At 40.0% G+C, this 18,361-nt stretch overlaps 1 non-coding gene across 1 annotated transcript; it reads left to right on the top strand.

Annotated features, from left to right (window-relative positions):
• Positions 1 to 8,432: 8,432 nt before the first annotated feature.
• Positions 8,433 to 8,507, top strand: TRNAT-UGU (transfer RNA threonine (anticodon UGU)). The gene has a single exon. It is a non-coding gene; the product is annotated as a tRNA-Thr (tRNA).
• Positions 8,508 to 18,361: the final 9,854 nt, after the last annotated feature.

The raw sequence follows: 18,361 nt of genomic DNA, 5'->3' as shown, positions 1-18,361 counted from the left end.
CCAACAAATAGTGCTTAAAAGTTTCAGCATGACATGAAACATATAAATATTAAAAGATTTGGGTTTCTTATTCACCAGAAAAAAAGATGCAATTTCATCAAAATCCTAGCCCTAGTCACCACTGTACCTGATCTGGCCCGTCGGCCTGGTCGCGTCGGCGTCGTGTGGTCCGTTGACGGTGTGTACTTTGGGCACTGCCCAACCTTTGCACGGACACACTCCACGAGTCGTACCACTTAAGCTACTTGCTTCCGACTCTCTCGGCCACTCACTTCTGACTGTCCCGGTGACCTCTCGTCACCGGGGACTTGGATGGTGTTTGCTGATTTAGCATTTAATGCCGGTTCGTGACACAAACACAGTTGATTATGATTCTATAACTATAATCTCTATCAAGGGATCAATTTACGATTCTTGTGTCATTTGAGGATCTCACCAATCGAACGTACGCTTGTGTGGCCTCTCATACCGCTACGGTGAAACGTTGCTGCTGATTGGCTCGTTCCCAAGTGACACGTTTCCATTTCGGTCTGAACTGGATCTCCCTTATACTGCAATTGCACTGCTTCTAAAACCGATACTGATTTGGCAGCATCTCATTGCACTGAGATACTGCCAAATATTTCCATAGTAGAGTTCGTTTACGTTCACAATATCTAGAATGAATTTCAAAGTATACTCTGTCTCGGTAATCTCTGGGGCGAGCGAACGAAAGCAAGTCTCTTGAGCAAGTAGTGGCTCAACAGAGCTCGACCAATGAACGCCTGCGAGGAAACGGAATTGCGTGGAGGGGGAAGAACGACTGAAGTTACCAGTCTTTCCAGCAGCGTGTACTGCTTAGCTCCAGCCACTCGCTTTCTCACCTACTCTGCCTTTATGCGAGGCCTTGCTCCACAGATTCCTGGAATAGAGTATAGTGAGTGGGCCGAAACTCTCGTTAACTAGCCCCTCTGCGCATACGTCCGAGCAACGTTGAGTGAGCGGAGAAACTCTGTAGCGTCAAATGAAGACTCGCTTCCAATGTGCGAAGAAGATACGAACAGAGACGTTACGAATATAACCCACCTTTACCTTAGGGTTATTTGTCTTTGACTTTGCCTTGATAAACGGGGCAAAGGACAAAGGGCGCGCTTACACAGCATGAAACGATTCCCTTGTAGTTAGAAGCAGAAGAACGTCAATGTGGATGTTTCAAAAGGGGTGAGAAACCTCCTTTTGTCAGACGCGTCGATTTTTACCCTTGAGGAAGTTTGCGCGGCGTTTGACGTCCTCAAGAACATCTGTCAAGTCCCCTGTGGCTGGTGGAGGAATGAAGTTAGGAGGAGGAACGTTTTGATCTCAGAGAAACTCGGAGATCACTGGAGATGCCGTGCATCTCTTCCTTTTGCGAATTCGAATCACGACCAAAATAATTCGGTTTCCAGTATCGGGGACGATTCGATTCATGAGATCGTGTCGATCACGTTCTTTTGCAAAAGAGTCTGGCGTACTCGGTGGTATGCTAGTGACGGGAAGGGAAATATGAATGGGAGGGGAAAGGGTAGAAATCTTGGTATCATGTTCTCAGTTTTCATAAAGGAGCAGTTTCATTGGAATTCGAAAGCATCCTCAGAGATAAAAATGGGACGGGGAGATGAAGGGAAAGAACACGGGAACTATTAATATTGGAAGATTTCCTTCTCAGATTCATTCCATATTCAATTCATCTTTTTAAAATATTCTCAAAAGTTCCCCCTCCGTAATGGAGACGAAATGCCAGGGATTCTTGGGAAAAGTGTCACATACTAGGTTGAGAAAGATTGGCGATTCAAGAAGAAGCTTTTGGATCTTACGTTTCAAGTGTTGCATCCACTCCCTCAGGTTTGTTACCGTAACACTGATTGGTGTAATTCACAAAGGTTCCTTCTTGAATTTCAAGGAGGTGAAACATTTATTATATTTCCGTTATTTTACCTCGCTTTTTTATCTCTTGGGTTAATTGCGACGATGAGGATGAATCATGGACTGATGAAATCGATCACAATTATACACCCATGACTGGCCAAGGTTCGGACCACAGGCTTTGTAACGAAATACGCTGATCACTCCGCCACTGACGTCGGCGTGAAACAAACCGCTATTGACTGAGAACACCAATAATATATGACATAACTTGGCACAGCTGTGAATATAGCACAGGATGATCCATAACTGTGAAAACACCTGCTAAAACAAATAAAGATAGGGAAACACAAATCAAACATTGTGATCCAGGAAAGGGGAAGCATCCGTAACCCCATCTGTATTTATTTGAAATCTGTGTTCCCATAGTTATGAACTACTCTGTATATCGGCTGTCCATACTAGTAGAGGGCGTCACGATGTTGGTAGCTTCCGGCCTCCACTTATTCATGTGAATTTGTTCATGTTCCTTTGGCGTGCCCACTCTGTTCCAGGAATCTGTGAATCAAGGCCGCACATAACGGCAGAGAAAGGAGAAAGCGAATGGACGGAGCAAAGCAGTGCACGCTGCTGCCGCATTTTCCGTCCATGTACTCGTTTCTCATCTCACGCGTTCATTGGTTGAAGCTATCGAGTCACTCCTTGCTAAGATACTAGTTTTCCTTTCCTTGCTCCAGAGATTACAGAAGGAGAGTATAGTTTCATGTAACCATTTTATCTGATCGTCACAATTAACGCAAAGGCAACAAAATGAAATGAAAGAAAAATAACACACACTCATGCATGATATCTGTCTTCCTCAGTGCGTGTGCATCAACCATGGAATGTAGCTGGCCATAGATTTCCAGTCCTGTAATTACACTAAAGCCCGAATATTCAGCAATTACCTTCTCATAATAATATTTTGCTCCCTCAGAGCTTACATCTGCATGCACGGATGAACAGTTCGAAAAGAAACATAAAAAAATATAGCATCTCGTTTTCTCGTTGCGTTAGCATCTTTCATTTGTTTCCACGCCCGAGATCCTACAGACGGAACAGGACGCTGAATTTCACATCAAGCGGCCGACTCTCCGATAAGCACAGTGGCTCACGGCGCCTGGAATGGGAATCATTTTTCACTTCAAATTAATCTCCAGGCTTTTCCACGAGTAAGCCGGGCATTGAATTTACAATGGAACGCAAAAAATTCCCGACAGCTCCTCCCTATCAGCGAGAATGAATAAAAGGCCATTGACCTATCATCTTTCAGGATTCTAAGCGGGGGAAAGCTGTAACCAGGAAGATTTATACGAACGACATTTCTGTATCCAGTGATGGTCCCGGTTGTCTTCTACCTGTGGAACCTCACTGTTAAATATCTCACCGCAAAGATATGGTAATTTTAGAATATATGTTTAACATCATCTGAATGTGATGAATGAGGTTATCTAAAGTGAATTGTGATGTTCAATAGTATTTGAATATATATTCAAACATATTATTTTATATTTAAAGTTCATATTAATAAAATTAGTTATACAGGGTGTATACCAAGATAACAAATCCAAAATTCTTGACGTTTTCTTGACCTCATTTAATTTTCCTTAACCGTTATTTACTGGACCCCTACTTAGGTAAAATTGCAAATTAGCAATTTAGAAAATAAATATTTATTTAATGAACAACCCCTATCAAAAGGTCAGTTAAGATGAAAACTGAAGCTTTATTTAACAAGAGAATTAGACTTGCATTATCTATTAATGCATTCTGGACTGCATTTGGTAAACTAGCAGAGCTCTGGCATCTGGACTTATAGCCAGTATAAGCTTATGTGGAGCTTGTGTTGTCGTCCCTATATGATTGCAATCCATAATTTTCGCGATTAACCAAAGTGGCAGAAATGTGAAGTAAAATAAACTAAATCAAGCAATTAGTGATTGCGATAGCAAAAATTCTTGATTACAAGTATACTTTCTTGACTTTCTAATAAAAAGCGGATCCACGGGGGGCGATAGGGGCGATCGTCCCCCCAACCGCCCTAATGATGGATTTTTAGGAGATATAATAATGATTGATATTACTAATAATTTAAGTGCTACATGTATGTTTTTAAAGTTACATTTCCCGCATTAACAAGGTAAACGTGATTTTCCACAACAGGAGCTTCGTTACTCCCTGTTGAAGTGAAATTTGGGTTTCCTTCCCTCTGCTATCTGTGTACATTTTGTCCAATTTTTGTACCTGGTCAAACAAAATGCGACACTCGGGAAATTAGTTAGCTAGTTTCAAATTTAACAGGGAAAAATGGTGATTTGGTCGTTCACGAATCTAAAGATTATCACAAAAAGGCAGTGGAAGATGGGAAACTGTTTTGGAAGATGCGAAGTGATCCTAGTCTCGACGTAATAAATATTCAGCAAAACAAACGCCTAGAACAAATAGCTGAAAACAGGGAAAAGTTACTTACTACCTGTTGTGAAAACTGTCACACTGCTTGGACGTCAAAACGTTCCCTTCAAAGGTTCACAGGGATGAAACTGAAGGTGTATTTTGCAACAATTCCCGTGAATTTTTGCGATTTCGTATTGACCATCTAGCTTCTGTATCTGCTCCGATATCATCAGGTACAGTACCAATATTTTATTCTTGTTAAAATAATTTTAACTCTAAACGTATATTTTGATATATTATAATTATTAGTAGCATGGAGGAAGTTTATGTGATATTTACATTTTAAGTTATGAAGTAGTTCTGTCTCACCTCATTGTTGTCCGAAAGAATATCGCAGTCTGCCAAGGTAACAATATTTCCTCAGGAAGATGGTTAAAGTATCCTGTATGCTTCAGGTGCATGTAATGAGTGACAGTAATGTTTGTCATCAGTTTATTTAGAGATTTACGATGCATATTTTTGATGTGTGTCGCGAAGTTGGAATTAATTACGATAATTATGAAAAAAAGGGTCTAGAACTGGAATTCTCAAACCCTTGTTTCGAACGCTACCAAATAGACCTCAGGTGACAACTCAGCTTCTCTTTGAAGCAGCATTGTTCACATAACCATTTAAAACGCATGTCAGGATAGCTTCCTGGCTTGGTAAGGTACTGTAATCTACCTGGCGAAAATCGCTCCTCCCAACTGTCAATCCTGGATCCGCCACTGCTTTTTATTTACTTCTTAACCTACTTGTTGATTTCTTTACATTTCCTTGACTTTCTTGACCGGCAGACACGACGTTATAGTGCCCTCATTTTTATGAACCTGTCGCTGGAGTAGTTGTAACGTTGCCGCCTTGTACTGAAGAGATTCAGGGTTTGATCCCCAGCCGAGAGACATTGCACAGCGGTGGATCTCCACGGACGTTTCCAGCTTAACGTGCCAAAAACACGGATTTTTTTAAAAATATGGCTCGTTTTTTATTTACGTGTCTGTTTAATACATAGTTCATCGGCTCAGTGAATACTTACTGCATGTTTTCTGGAAAATGATTTTTCCCTTCCAAACACTCCTATATAGAGTATTTGTTTCTTAGAAGTCATTTTCTTACTGTCGTCTTGTATAAGGACTGCTGTTGTTATTACTTGTTATTACGTCACGTGAAGTGAAGTACGAAGCGGTAGTATTAGTCCTTATCTACTTTCGTTATTAGGTTAGGATGGTCACGTTTAGGGCTCTTAGCGTTAAAATAACGTCTCTAAATGCTTCCAACCAGGGACGGCGACAGGGGTGGGCAATTCCTGTGCCCACCCGATTGCCCACCCAATCAAATTCAATAAGTACATATACTCGGGGATATATGAATGATTAAATATTCAAGTGTAACCTGGTGTTCATAACATGTACATTTTACTTGTAAATATTATCTACGCTGGAAATGTTCACATATTATCAACCCATAAAAAGCCACTTTTGTCATTGTTGAAACAAAAACTGTGATCAAATTAATACTTCCATGTTTAAAAGCAGCTAGTAGGCTTAGGAGGCTCAAAATTATGCAGGCAGGGTGGCTACAAACAAGCAGGAATGAAATTCCCTGACTTTTCCAGGTTTTCCAGGACAAAATTTATATTTTTCCCTGACAATTACAAACTAAACTAAATCGATGTTTTTGCAAATAGAAATAATAAACTCATACAGATCCACGTATGGTTTTGTGAAGTACCAATATTATCTTCTATTAAATTGACTTAATTTCTCTATTCTCTATGATTTGAATTCAAACTGTAAAATAGTGAATTTGGAAAATTATTACAATTCACAAGCTAAGGAAGGATTATGGAATTTTGTCATACGCAGTAAGTTTAAAATAAAATATTTGATTATTTTTACAGTTACGACTAAATGAGATAAGAGTGAAGAGTGACTGATTAAGAAATACAATTTGTAATTTATCAGTTACATTCTCGGTATTACATGTTGATATTTCCACTGAGGTTTGGAACCCTCTGCTTGCAAAAACTATGAGTGCGGACTCATTTTTCAATGCATAAAGCTACTTCTCTCTTCTCTGTAAAGCAAACAACTTAACTCTTGCATATAAGTGAAACAACTGAATCGATCAAAAGAAAGTACAGTATATCCAAGTGAAGTGCTGTGAAACTGACAACATGCAGTTATACCATTAATGCTGAAGAAAAGGGTATTAGAAATTTAACGCAAGGAATTTATAGAATTTCATTGTATAGGTACCTGATTTAGCTAACCAACACATTAAAACAGGCATACTCTAATAATTATAATAATAGCTTCTGAAAGTTCATATACGAGGGGCATCCTGAAAAAGCTCCAATGGTGCCTATACGCAGTACTAGTGGTCGGAGAGCGACACACACATATACAAGCAGGAAGAAGTGGCATGTAGCTGTAATCTGGTACAGTTGCAATGCAGCCGGTTTAGGACAGTTCTAGGTTAAAGATTGCAGCTCTCATAAAGTCTCCCACCGACTGCGATGTAGCCTACATTGCACGCTCAGAATTTGGTACAGCCACCAGCAATCGTGTGAGTTGTGCAGACCGGACGTCGTGAGTGATAGTATGGTCAGAAGATGGTGCAGACAATTCACGGAAGGCCAATCGAATGTGCACAACTTCATAGAGCTGAGTACACACGGGCCATTTGCATCACTTCAGGTGAGAGATCTTAGACCACTCCCTGTACAGCCCTGGCCTTGAATGTACCTACTTTCATCTCTTTGTTTAACTGAAGAGGTTTCTGGCAAGGCAAGGATTTGACAGCTACATTGCGGTAGAGATAGTTGCAGTCTTTGCTGTCAGACACATATACCATGGGCATACAAAATTTTGTGCCATGCTACGACACATGCCAGAACAACGGTGGTGATTATGCCGAAAAGTTTTCCCAAAATTCACATTTTCATTTTAGCGCATTTTCTGGCAAATATCTGAAATTATACCTTCATAGTGTTTTTAAACTACTGTTTCAAATTGTAAGTCACATGGCTTATGCCTCTTCACGAGAGTTTGATATCTTGAAAGTTATTTTGGGAAAGTTATTTTCCATACCCCTTTATTAATTTTAAGGTAAGGATTTTAGATAATGGAATTTTGGTGTGAAGTCAGGGGCCCACACTTTCTTGATCACGGCTGAAGGTGGGGGTGATGTGATCAGCACCACACTCCTGGCTACCTTTATCCCTCAAAGTTTCCTCAAGGTACCAGCGTCATATGATGCTGGGTGGCCGCCGGAGCAGTTTGAATAGGTGAAAACATCCCGGTTCTCCCCCGCAGGGGATCGACCTAGGGTCTCTCGCATAGTAGTCAGATGCCCTAACGACTGAGCTCCATTATTACTCACTCGACAAATGCCGATGGTGCGCACTTAGCTTGGTAATTCAAAACATATCTCATGCGACAAATACGAAGATGTGGCTCCCGTGTGACGGTAGATACGCACTCGATCTCCTGTTAGAACCCTGCCACTTTGCTCTGTGATGCAAATGGTTTTGATAGAAGTTGAAAAAATCGTGGGAAATATATGATTTAATGTGGCTGTCGGAATTATTCCACGTACGTATAACTCTATAGTTTACTCTTGAGTAAAATGTTGGAAAACTTGCATGTTCTATGTACACAAACATGGTCTAGAAAAGACAAGGATGTTGGATTTCATGGAATTTTTCATTGTTTTAGGACATTTCTTTAAAAAAAAAATCGCTAAAAATGCCAACAATTCGCATTTTTTTGCCAAATTCGTATTATTTCGATATTTCGAACGGGCGAAAAATGTGTCCAGACATCACTGCACATTCCTAAACATAATTTCGCAGCATTTACCATTTTTCACGGTTTTGGCGTTTGCGAAAAATCAATGTACCTACTAATTGAAAATTACTTTCTGGCCACCCCTCGTATAAATCAGTAGATGGAAAGTGAAAATTTTGCAAGGCTGGCAGAGAAAAGTCAATTCTTGAAGGAAGTGATTTGCTGTTATGATTGAATGATTCGAGTAAATATGATATTAAAATATTTACGTATTTATTATTATTTGGAGCCTCCCCCATGGCGCAGTGGTAGCGTCCTTGCCTTGTAATCAAGGGGTCCCGGGTTCGATACCCGGTGGAGGCACAAGTGGTTCGGATCCCACTTTAAACTGTAGGTCCAGTCCCGATTAGCCTTACTGTGCATAAAGTGGACTTAACACAGCAACTCATCATCATGTATTTATTATTAGTATTTTATTTCATAATATTGGACATTAACTTCACTCAGTGAGAGATTTAAGACCATCTCTCACGAGATTAAACAGACAGGACAGAGAGTGGCGTTAATTTCATTGCAATACTAGTGTTGCAGTAAATTTGAGGTTGGGAGCATCCACTTGCCAATTTTTAAAACGTTCACCAATGCAGATTTATGTTTCACTTTTTCGTGATGGTATTCAATATATATCCCGTTTTTTTTTGGATACTTCTTGATATCTAAGAATATTGCAATGTCATTGTAAACGTATGTTAACTTGTGCGAAACCAGTAATACGTCAGGATGATGAAAGAAAACCTTCGCAAGCACTGCTACATTCAATAAGGTGAAGTGAGCCAGAAAAGTAATAAAATTCCAGCAGCTTATTTGCAGTCTAAAGCTCTTCTTGTTTATGCAGGCGATTTTTGTTGGATGTTTCAGTCCATGCAATTTCTGTCGCATGTTGTAGTGAGATACTTTGTCGGGTGGTGATATTCGACAAAAATCGTATGTATCAAAGGAACATATTTGTTTCCATGTTCCTTCAGTTTGCCCAACAAAATGCCTTACTACGACGTCCGACAACTATCGGACGGCGCCACCCGCTCTTATCCCCTCCATCTGTCGACAGGTCCCCTTACTACTCCCATACGGACAAGAAAAAATGATAATTCAATGCATTTTCCACATAATATTTAGAGGCTTAACCTTTACTCCTCCGATGATACCAACCATATGGTATCATCAGAGTAAGGTCGTACTGGCCCGATGATACCTTATGGTATCATGGTGCTGATTACGAAATGAATGTGCTTTTTGGACCTTCATACTCTTATGTTTGGGTGGAAACTCTGACACAGGTCTGGAGAAAGCCTGGAAAATTCATATTGATAACCAACCTCCCCCCCCCCCTCCGCAACATATCCATGCCACATTTCCGAACAGAGTTTATTTCACATTTTGGCTCATTATTCAACTTGAATGGCACCCAGGAACATGAAACATGTTTCAATGTCTTTTGAAACGTCCATTCTTTGAAGAAAATACTAAGGTTTGCGCCTCCTCCCCAAATTAGCGGGAGAAGAGTAGGTAAACTCCAGATTTTTATGTTTTTCTTTCATTGAAATTCGATAGTCGCGCCCCCAAACCCCCCTTCTTCGGTTCTGTGTTCTGAATTGTACACGGTAGCATGCTATCATGTTTTAGCTGCAAACCAAAACTTTTGGCATATTATTCAACTTGTATGGTACCAAAGAACATGAAACATGTTTCATTCTCTTGAGAAGAATACTAAAGTTCGCACCTTCTTCCCAAATAGCGGGAGAAGAGGGGGTAAACTCCAGATTTTTAGGTTTTTTTTTTTTCATTGAAATTCGGTAGTAGCTCCCCCCAAACCCCCTTTCCTGGGTTCGATGTTCTGAATTGTACACGGTTGCATGCTATGATGTTTTAGCTGCAAAACAAATCATATCCGAAGTAGATTGCTCCCTTAGTGCCAGAGTTATAACAATTTTCCTCCAAAAATGCAAATTACCTATTTTTCGTAAAAAACAGTTTCACATTTTGGCTTATTATTCAACTTGTATGGCACCCAAGAACATGAAACATGTATCATTCTCTTGAGAAATGTCCTTTCTTTGAAAAGAATGTAGCAAACTCCAGATTTTTGTTTTTTTCCATTGAAATTCGGGGGTCGCACCCCCCAAACAACCCTTCCTCGGTTCGGCGTTCTGAATTGTACACGGTTGCATGCTATGATGTTTTATCTGCAAAACAAATCATATCCGAAGTAGATTGCTCCCTTAGTGCCAGAGTTATAACAATTTTCCTTCAAAAATGCAAATTACCTATTTTTCGTAAAAAAAAAAAAAAAAAAAAAAAAATCACATTTTGGCTTATTATTCAACTTGTATGGCACCCGAGAACATGAAACATGTTTCAATCTCTTTGGAAACGTCCATTCTTTGAAGAAAATACTAAGGTTTGCGCCTTCTCCCCAAAATAGCGGGAGAAGAGGAGGTAAACTAGAGATTTTTATGTTGTTTTTTTTCATTGAAATTCGGTGGTCGCGCCCACAAACCCCCCTTCTTCGGTTCGGTGTTCTGAATTGTACACGGTTGCATGCTATGATGTTTTAGCTGCAAACCAAAACTTATCCGAAGTAGATTGCTCCCATAGTACCGAGTTATAACAATTTTCCTTTAAACATGCAAATTACCTATTTTTCGTAATAAAAAAAAATCACATTTTGGCATATTATTCAACTTGTATGGCACCAAAGAACATAAAACATGTTTCATTCTCGTAAGAGAGGGGGATACATACGTCTTACGTACACATACACGGTCTTACATTTATACTGCCCACCCTAATCTATCACTTTGGAGCTTCTGCCCACCCGGTCGAAAATTTCTGGCGCCGCCCCTGCTTCCAACACCTGATCACATAGTCTAATATCTGGTCTCAAGCATGAAACCACCTTTGAACCTCGCGTGCAAATCGCCCCAGTCACTGGCGTATGGAGGATTTTTTTTCGGGGGGGAGGGCTGAACTTGTAAACTTGGATGGTGCATAAACAGTGGCGTAAAAACATTTTTTATCTGCGAGGTACAAAATTTGTCCTCCACGTGTGTGTGTGTGTGTGTGTGTGAATACATCCGAATTTCCTATTTCTTTTACATAAACACACTTTATTTTTTAGAATTTATGGTTATTTTAAAAACAGATAACTCCGAAAAATATAACCCCCTACACATCGTTTCAGGTTTATTTGGAATGTGATGAAGCGGAAAATCAGAACTTTGTCATTTGAAAGAAGCGAACAAACATGCATCTATTTATTTTAATGCAGGGTGCGATTTGAAGGGGCGATAGGTGGGATTCTCATCCCCTCCCCTTCCTGCTTCGAAACATCAAATCTCTGGTTATGAATGATGCATCTCAACTGGGAATCATTACTTCCAACCAACTTGTAACCTATATCGTACTTATGGTATTCCAGTTGAATTGAATTAAGTTTACCGCAGCATACCTACAAAAAAAATGTTATCCAATTTATGTGGACTTTGTAGTGTGGCGCCAATTTATATGGGTACGTGGGGTATGTGGCCGCGGTGGCTCAGTCGGGAAGTTCCGTGGAAGCCTTCAGGGAGTGTGGACGCGGAAACCAGTTGCTCCGTGAAGGTCAGTGAAAAGTTGCCTTCAGGAAACAACGAGCGAGAGCGCGTGTTGCTTGTGGCGTTTGGTGCAGTGGGCTGGCGAGTGAGAAGAATTGGAAAAGTACTTTAGAATAGTAAAAAGATGAATATCATTAGACAAAATACCATCCAGATACGTTTTCCGTTCGGGGCACAGAGGCCGTCGTCGCGAGAAATTGACTTTATACATGAACAATTCCAACTCCACGTAGATGAGATATTGGGAATACAAATACCTACGGATTTTCGATGTGTTTTCGTAAAATGTATCAGAGAAGCAATAATGACGCGAATATTAGATAAATGTGGTCCGGAAACAAACTTTTGCTATGATAATGGTCAATGTGTAAAAGTGCTTTTGAGTGATGCGGGGAGGGAAACAAAAGCGTTAAGAGCGTTTAACTTACCACTTGAATTAGATGATGACTGTGTGAAAGAAAAAAAATGACAATTTGGGAAGGTGGAATGTATAGACAAAGAAACGTGGTCTGAAAACTTCAAATATCAAGTTTACAACGGGGTGAGAATAGTGAAAATGGAACTAAAAAAACCGATTCCGTCTTTCATTATAGTAAAATCTCATCAGTGTCATGTGATCTACGAAGGACAGCCGAGAACGTGCAGGGAGTGTGGAAAGGAAGGACACGATATCTGGCAATTCGATAGTCAACAGATAACAATGCTTCGTGTGAACAAAAACCGAGAAAGAAATTATAGTGATATAGTAGTAGAAAAGGGGGCTCCTCGAACGTGAACAATCAGTTCCAACCATATAATAATCAAGATAAGTCGGAAGGTCTACAAAAGGTGACAAACGAACAAAAACAAGATAAGGGGATAAATAATATGCCAAGTGACACCCGCCCGGTGGAAATGTTCCCACCGATAAATACGGAGACCACAAAGGAAGAGCACAACCAGCAAATCCTACCGATGGACACAAAACAATCGGGAACTTCTCACCTAGACAAACAAGAGAGGAATGGAAGTGAAGAAATGCAGGATGATCAGATGAAGGATTACCAGATGCAGGACGAAGGGAACTCAATTGAACTTCCTCCCATCCCAGCGGCATAGGACAACGTCCCACAAGAGGAGGACAAGGGACCATCGAAAGACTGTGAGCTTGAAAGTGAATTCAATACAGAAGAAGAAAGTGACGAAAGTGCAACCTCAGTGTCAAAGTCGAAAAAATATCAGCAGATGGGTGCAAAAAAACGGACGAAGAATACCTAGAAAGGACGCGGGAACACAGACGCGAGGAGGAGATCAACGAGAGAGGTACGAGTTATGAATAGGGGAATGAACAGAAAAAGTAATCCTTAAAAAGTGAAATTTCATTTGTTATTTGTGTTTTTTAACCGTATGAGGGAAGATCGGAAAGTACTATTCACTGTGTGGTATATTATACATTTATTAATGGTGTACACTACTAGAAAATGTACTATTAACATTAATGGAATATTTTCGCCACAAAAATGTTAGAAGAATTTGTAGGGGTACACTCCATAGACGTATTGTTTTTGCAGGAAGTTTGTATGTATGACTTCCCATTAATATATGGTAACGAAGCAATAGTTAATTCAGATATAAATGGCCGTGGTACAGCAATACTTGTCAAAAACGGCCTAAACACTAACAATGTAAAAAAGTTAGTTGATGGTAGAGGCATTAGCTTTCAAAGTACCAACTATACTTTTGTAAATATTTATGCGTCATCAGGGAATACGAATAGATGGTCACGTGAACAATTTTATAATCAGGAAATATTATATTTTCTACCGTTAAATGAATCAAAAATAATACTTGGGGGTGATTTTAATCAGGTATTGAATTCCAGCGATTGCATAGGAGCTTATCAAAAGAGTCCAGCCCTTGCAACATTAATTGAAGAATTGCATTTGAAAGATATTTGGTTACAGAAGAGACAGGATATAATATTTACATATTTTAATAATAAATCTGGATCGAGAATCGATAGGTTTTATACAAATACAGATCAAATAAAAAATATAACATCCATAGAAGCATTGTCAGCGCTCTTTACTGATCATATGGCAGTAAAAATGGCAATTAACCTGTAAGAAACAAAACTAGTCAGGGGTCCTTCATATTGAAAACTAATATACAGTTATTAAACTATCCACATATCAATGAAATATTTGCACAAAAATGGGCCGAATGGTGTAAGCAACAAAAGTATTACAGTAATCATACTGACTGGTGGGTTCGATATGTAAAACCAAAATTAAAGACTTTTTCTGTTCGTATGGAAAAAAAATGCAAAAGACAGAAACGGAAAGATAAACTTTTATTACCAGTGTTTACATGAGGCATGTAAATGGGGAGATGTCACCAAAAATTACGAAGCCATACAGCAGTATACGAGGGGAGTTCAACAATTATTGTCCCTAACATAGAAGGAATGATCCGAAACAACTGAATTTTTTATGTGTCATGTATAACTGTTTGAATGATTACACACAAAATTTCAGCCACGTAGGGTCTATAATGTTAATGTTATTTTATGTTTTTCAGGACAAGATGACCGCGATGGGCACCGAGAATGTTATCCATTGATCAAAAGCGTGACCGAGTCCGCTGTTCAGAAACAAATTTGGCCTTGTTTAAGAGAAACCAGGGCAACTTTCTTGGTAGATATGTGACCGTAGATGAAACCTAGGTACACCATTATGACCCTGAATTAAAACAACAGAGCATGCAAGAAATTCGCCCCCCAAGAATTTCAAGACAATACCATCATCTGGTAAGCATATGGCCACCATTTTTTGGGATGCCAATGTAGTATTGTTCATTGACTACTTCCATCGCCAAAAGACGAACACATGGGACTATTATTCGCAATCGATTCCAAATGTGAGGATGTAATCAAGGAGAAACTCAGAGGGATGTGTCACAGGAAAGTGCTGCTGCTGCAAAACAATGCTCCAGCCCACAGAAGTCATCTTACAGCCGCCGCTGTTGCTGCTGCTGGATTTGAACTAATCGAGCCCCCTCCCTACTATCCAGATCTTTCCCCGAGTGACTTTTACTTGTTCCCAAGGCTGAAGCAGCACCTGCGGGGGACCACCTTTGCCAGCGATGCGCATGTTATGCATGCTGTCGAAGAATGGCTTCTTGCACAGCCATCACAATTTGTTGAAACTGGTATTCGTGCCCTAGAACATAAATGGGAAAAGTGCATTACAGTGATGGGCTACTATGTGGAAAAATGACATAAATTAGGGACAATAATGGTTGAACTCCCCTCGTAAAGCCAAAATCTTAACATTCCAGAGGCAAGAAATTGAAGGAATAACAATAAGAACCAATTCCAAGATTTTAATTCAAGATGAAAGAACTTCGATGTATCACTACGTAAAGATGCAAAACAACAAAAAAACACTCCTGATAAACAATATTATGGATTCAGGTGGAGCATCGCATGTGAGTCAGCAAGGAATCATGCAAACATTTTAATACTATTATGGGGAGCTTTATCAGACCGGGGAGGGGGAATAAGAAGCAAGAGAGACGCCACTGAATTCTCTAGCTAATTTTTTGCAAGAAGAGGATAGAAAACTTTTGGATACTGAAGTAACAATAGAAGAAGTATATGAAGCATTACGGAAATGCAATCTTAAAGGAGCACCAGAAAAAGATGGTATTGGTTACAAGTTCTATTTGAATTTTTTTGAGATTATAAAATATGAGTTAATTAAAATCATGCTAGATGCCTTTAAAAACGGAAAAAATCTACAAAATTAAGGCATCATGATATTCATATCGAAAAAATCACACGCAAAACAAGTAGAAGACTTCAGACCAATTACGTTACTAAATTGTGACTATAAACTAATAGCAAAGATCTTAGCAAATAAGCTATAGATAATTTTATCACGGATACTCAGCGAGAAACAAACGTGCATTGGTAAAAAGCATAACATATTCAGTGCAGTTGGAGGGATTCGCGATTTGATATCCTATTATATGGTGCAGAACTTGATTCATGTGTGCTTTCTTTTGATTTAAAAAAAGAGTTCGATCTAGTATCACATGAATACCTGTTTGAGGTGCTAAAGGCATATAGATTCAGTGATACGTATATTAACATTTTGAAACGTTTCTATCAACAAGCAACATCTCGGTTAATGGTCAATGGATTCCTGTCGTCCCAAATAAATATAAAAAGATCAATTCGGCAAGGATGTCCACTAAGTATGCTTTTGTTTGCTTTAACCCTGGATCCTTTGCTGCAATATATCAGGAAAACTACTCCCGACGCGATACACACCTTTAAGGAAAACTAAGCGTTTGCTTTAAAAGACGATCTGTCCGCTTGTATCACCACAAACGAGCAAATGAACAAATTATGGAAGCGAAACATATATACTGCCGTGCTAGTGGAGCCAAATAAATATGGAAAAATCAAAGGCGCTACCCTTTGGCACATGGGATCAAAAATATCCAGATATAGGGATCCCATATGTACAGGAAATTAAAATATTAGGAACAAATGTTAGAATCAAATTGGCAAAAGATAGCGAGAGATATCCGCATACAATGTTATAAAATGCAAAGCAGACAGTTAAACATGATACAACGAGTGTGGTTTTTGCAAACATATACTCTAAGTGATCAAAAGTATCCGGACACACCGCGAAACGTGTGTTTATCATAAAGGCCGACACAGTACTGCCATCTACCGCGTGGAACACATAGCCAGAGAACTCAGTAGTCTGCAGACAGTGTGAGATATCAGTATGGGATGGTCTGAGGAACTCACAGACTTTTAACGTGGTCAGTTGGTTGGGTTCCACTTGTGTAGTAAGTCTGTGTCTGAGATTTCCACCCTCCTAAACATCCCTCCGTCCACTGTTTCCAATGTTATAGTGAAGGGATGTGCACAACCCAAAAGCATGCAGGCCAACCTCCCATGTTGACCTCCAGAGACCATCGAGTGTTGAAGAGGGTCGTAAAGCATTATCGTCAATCATCCATCGCCACCATCACACAGGAATTCCGAACTGCATCAGGATCTACTCCAAGCACCATTACTGTTTGGCGCAAGGTGCGGCAACTTGGTTTCCGTGGCCGAGCAGCTGCCCATAAGTCAAACATCACACAGACACATGCCAAACGCCGCCTCGTGTGGTGCAAGTAGCGTCGAAACTGGACCATAGAACAGTGGAAAACCGTTGTGTGGAGTGATGAATCATGGTACCCAATGTGGCGATCAGATGGTAGGGTGTGGGTGTGGCGAATGCCTGGTGAACGACATCTACCAGCCTGTGTAGTGCCGACAGTGAAATTCGAAGGTGGCGGGGTTACAGTGTGGGCATGTTTCTCCTGGAGGGGGCTTAACCCATTGTTGCTTTACATGGCAATGTCACGGCACAAGCTTACGTTGACATTTTAACAGCTTTCATGCTGCCTACCGTCGAAGACCAGTTTGGGGATGGCCATTGTGTCTTTCAACACGACCGAGCACCCGTCCATACTGCAGGGCTTGTGGGGGAGTAGTTTGACGACGACAACGTCCCACTAATGGACTGGCCTGCGCAGAGTTCTGATTTGAAACCCATAGAACATCTCTGGGATGTTTTGGAATGCCGACTTCGTGCTAGACCACACCGATACCTCTTCTCATTTTGGCGCTCTGCGAGGAATGGGCTGCCATTCGTCAGGAATCCTTCCGGTACCTGATTGAAAGTATGCCTGTGAGAGTGAACGCTGTCATCAAGGCTAAGGGTGGGCCAACACTGTATTGACTGCCAGTGTTCCCGATGGAGGGTTGCCCAAACTTGTATTTTATTTTCAGGTGGGTGTCCGGATACTTCTGATCACATAGAGTATGTTTAGTAAATTAAACTATACGGCCCAAGTGATCCAAATCAATAAAAAATACGTAAGAATTATGAATTCAGCAATTGGTTGGTTTATGTTGTACGGACATTTTTTTAATACCACTTTCAAATCTATGGCAAATGAAACTAAAAGGAGGATTGGAGCTGTCAAGTATTGAGATCAAATTCATAGCCCTATACCTGGCACGATCATTATACATACACTATATGGCATTGAAGATTCCATTACATCATTGTGGATACAGTTATGGACGGAGGATTTTCCACCCCAAAATCCACCAGATCTAAAGCAGATTGAAAGATGGACCGATATATCTACGACGTTTGATGCCAGATATGAGCTATGTGGTGCTTCCGACAGAAGGTGAAGAAGTAAAACTCTCTCAGTACTTATATACACTGTTTCACAAACAGTTGCAGATACCGACTCACCGCATTGAAAAACATTTTCCCACGAACAGATGTCAAAATATTTGGAAGAATTTAAATAAGAATTTTCTGGATACATCAGTGTATAGTGTTTGGTACAATGTAATACATTATAATATACCAACTAATGAACGTTTCCATAATATCAAGAGACTAACAACTAATAAATGCCACATATGTGGAGAGATAGACACCACTGAGCATAGAATAGCAACATGTAATGCAGTAAAGCGAATTTGGAAATGCC

This window comes from Lepisma saccharinum, chromosome 5 (genome assembly GCF_977018435.1).
Source record: "Lepisma saccharinum chromosome 5, izLepSacc3.1, whole genome shotgun sequence".
NCBI lineage: Eukaryota > Metazoa > Arthropoda > Insecta > Zygentoma > Lepismatidae > Lepisma > Lepisma saccharinum.
This window is presented reverse-complemented; position numbering and strand designations above follow the sequence as displayed.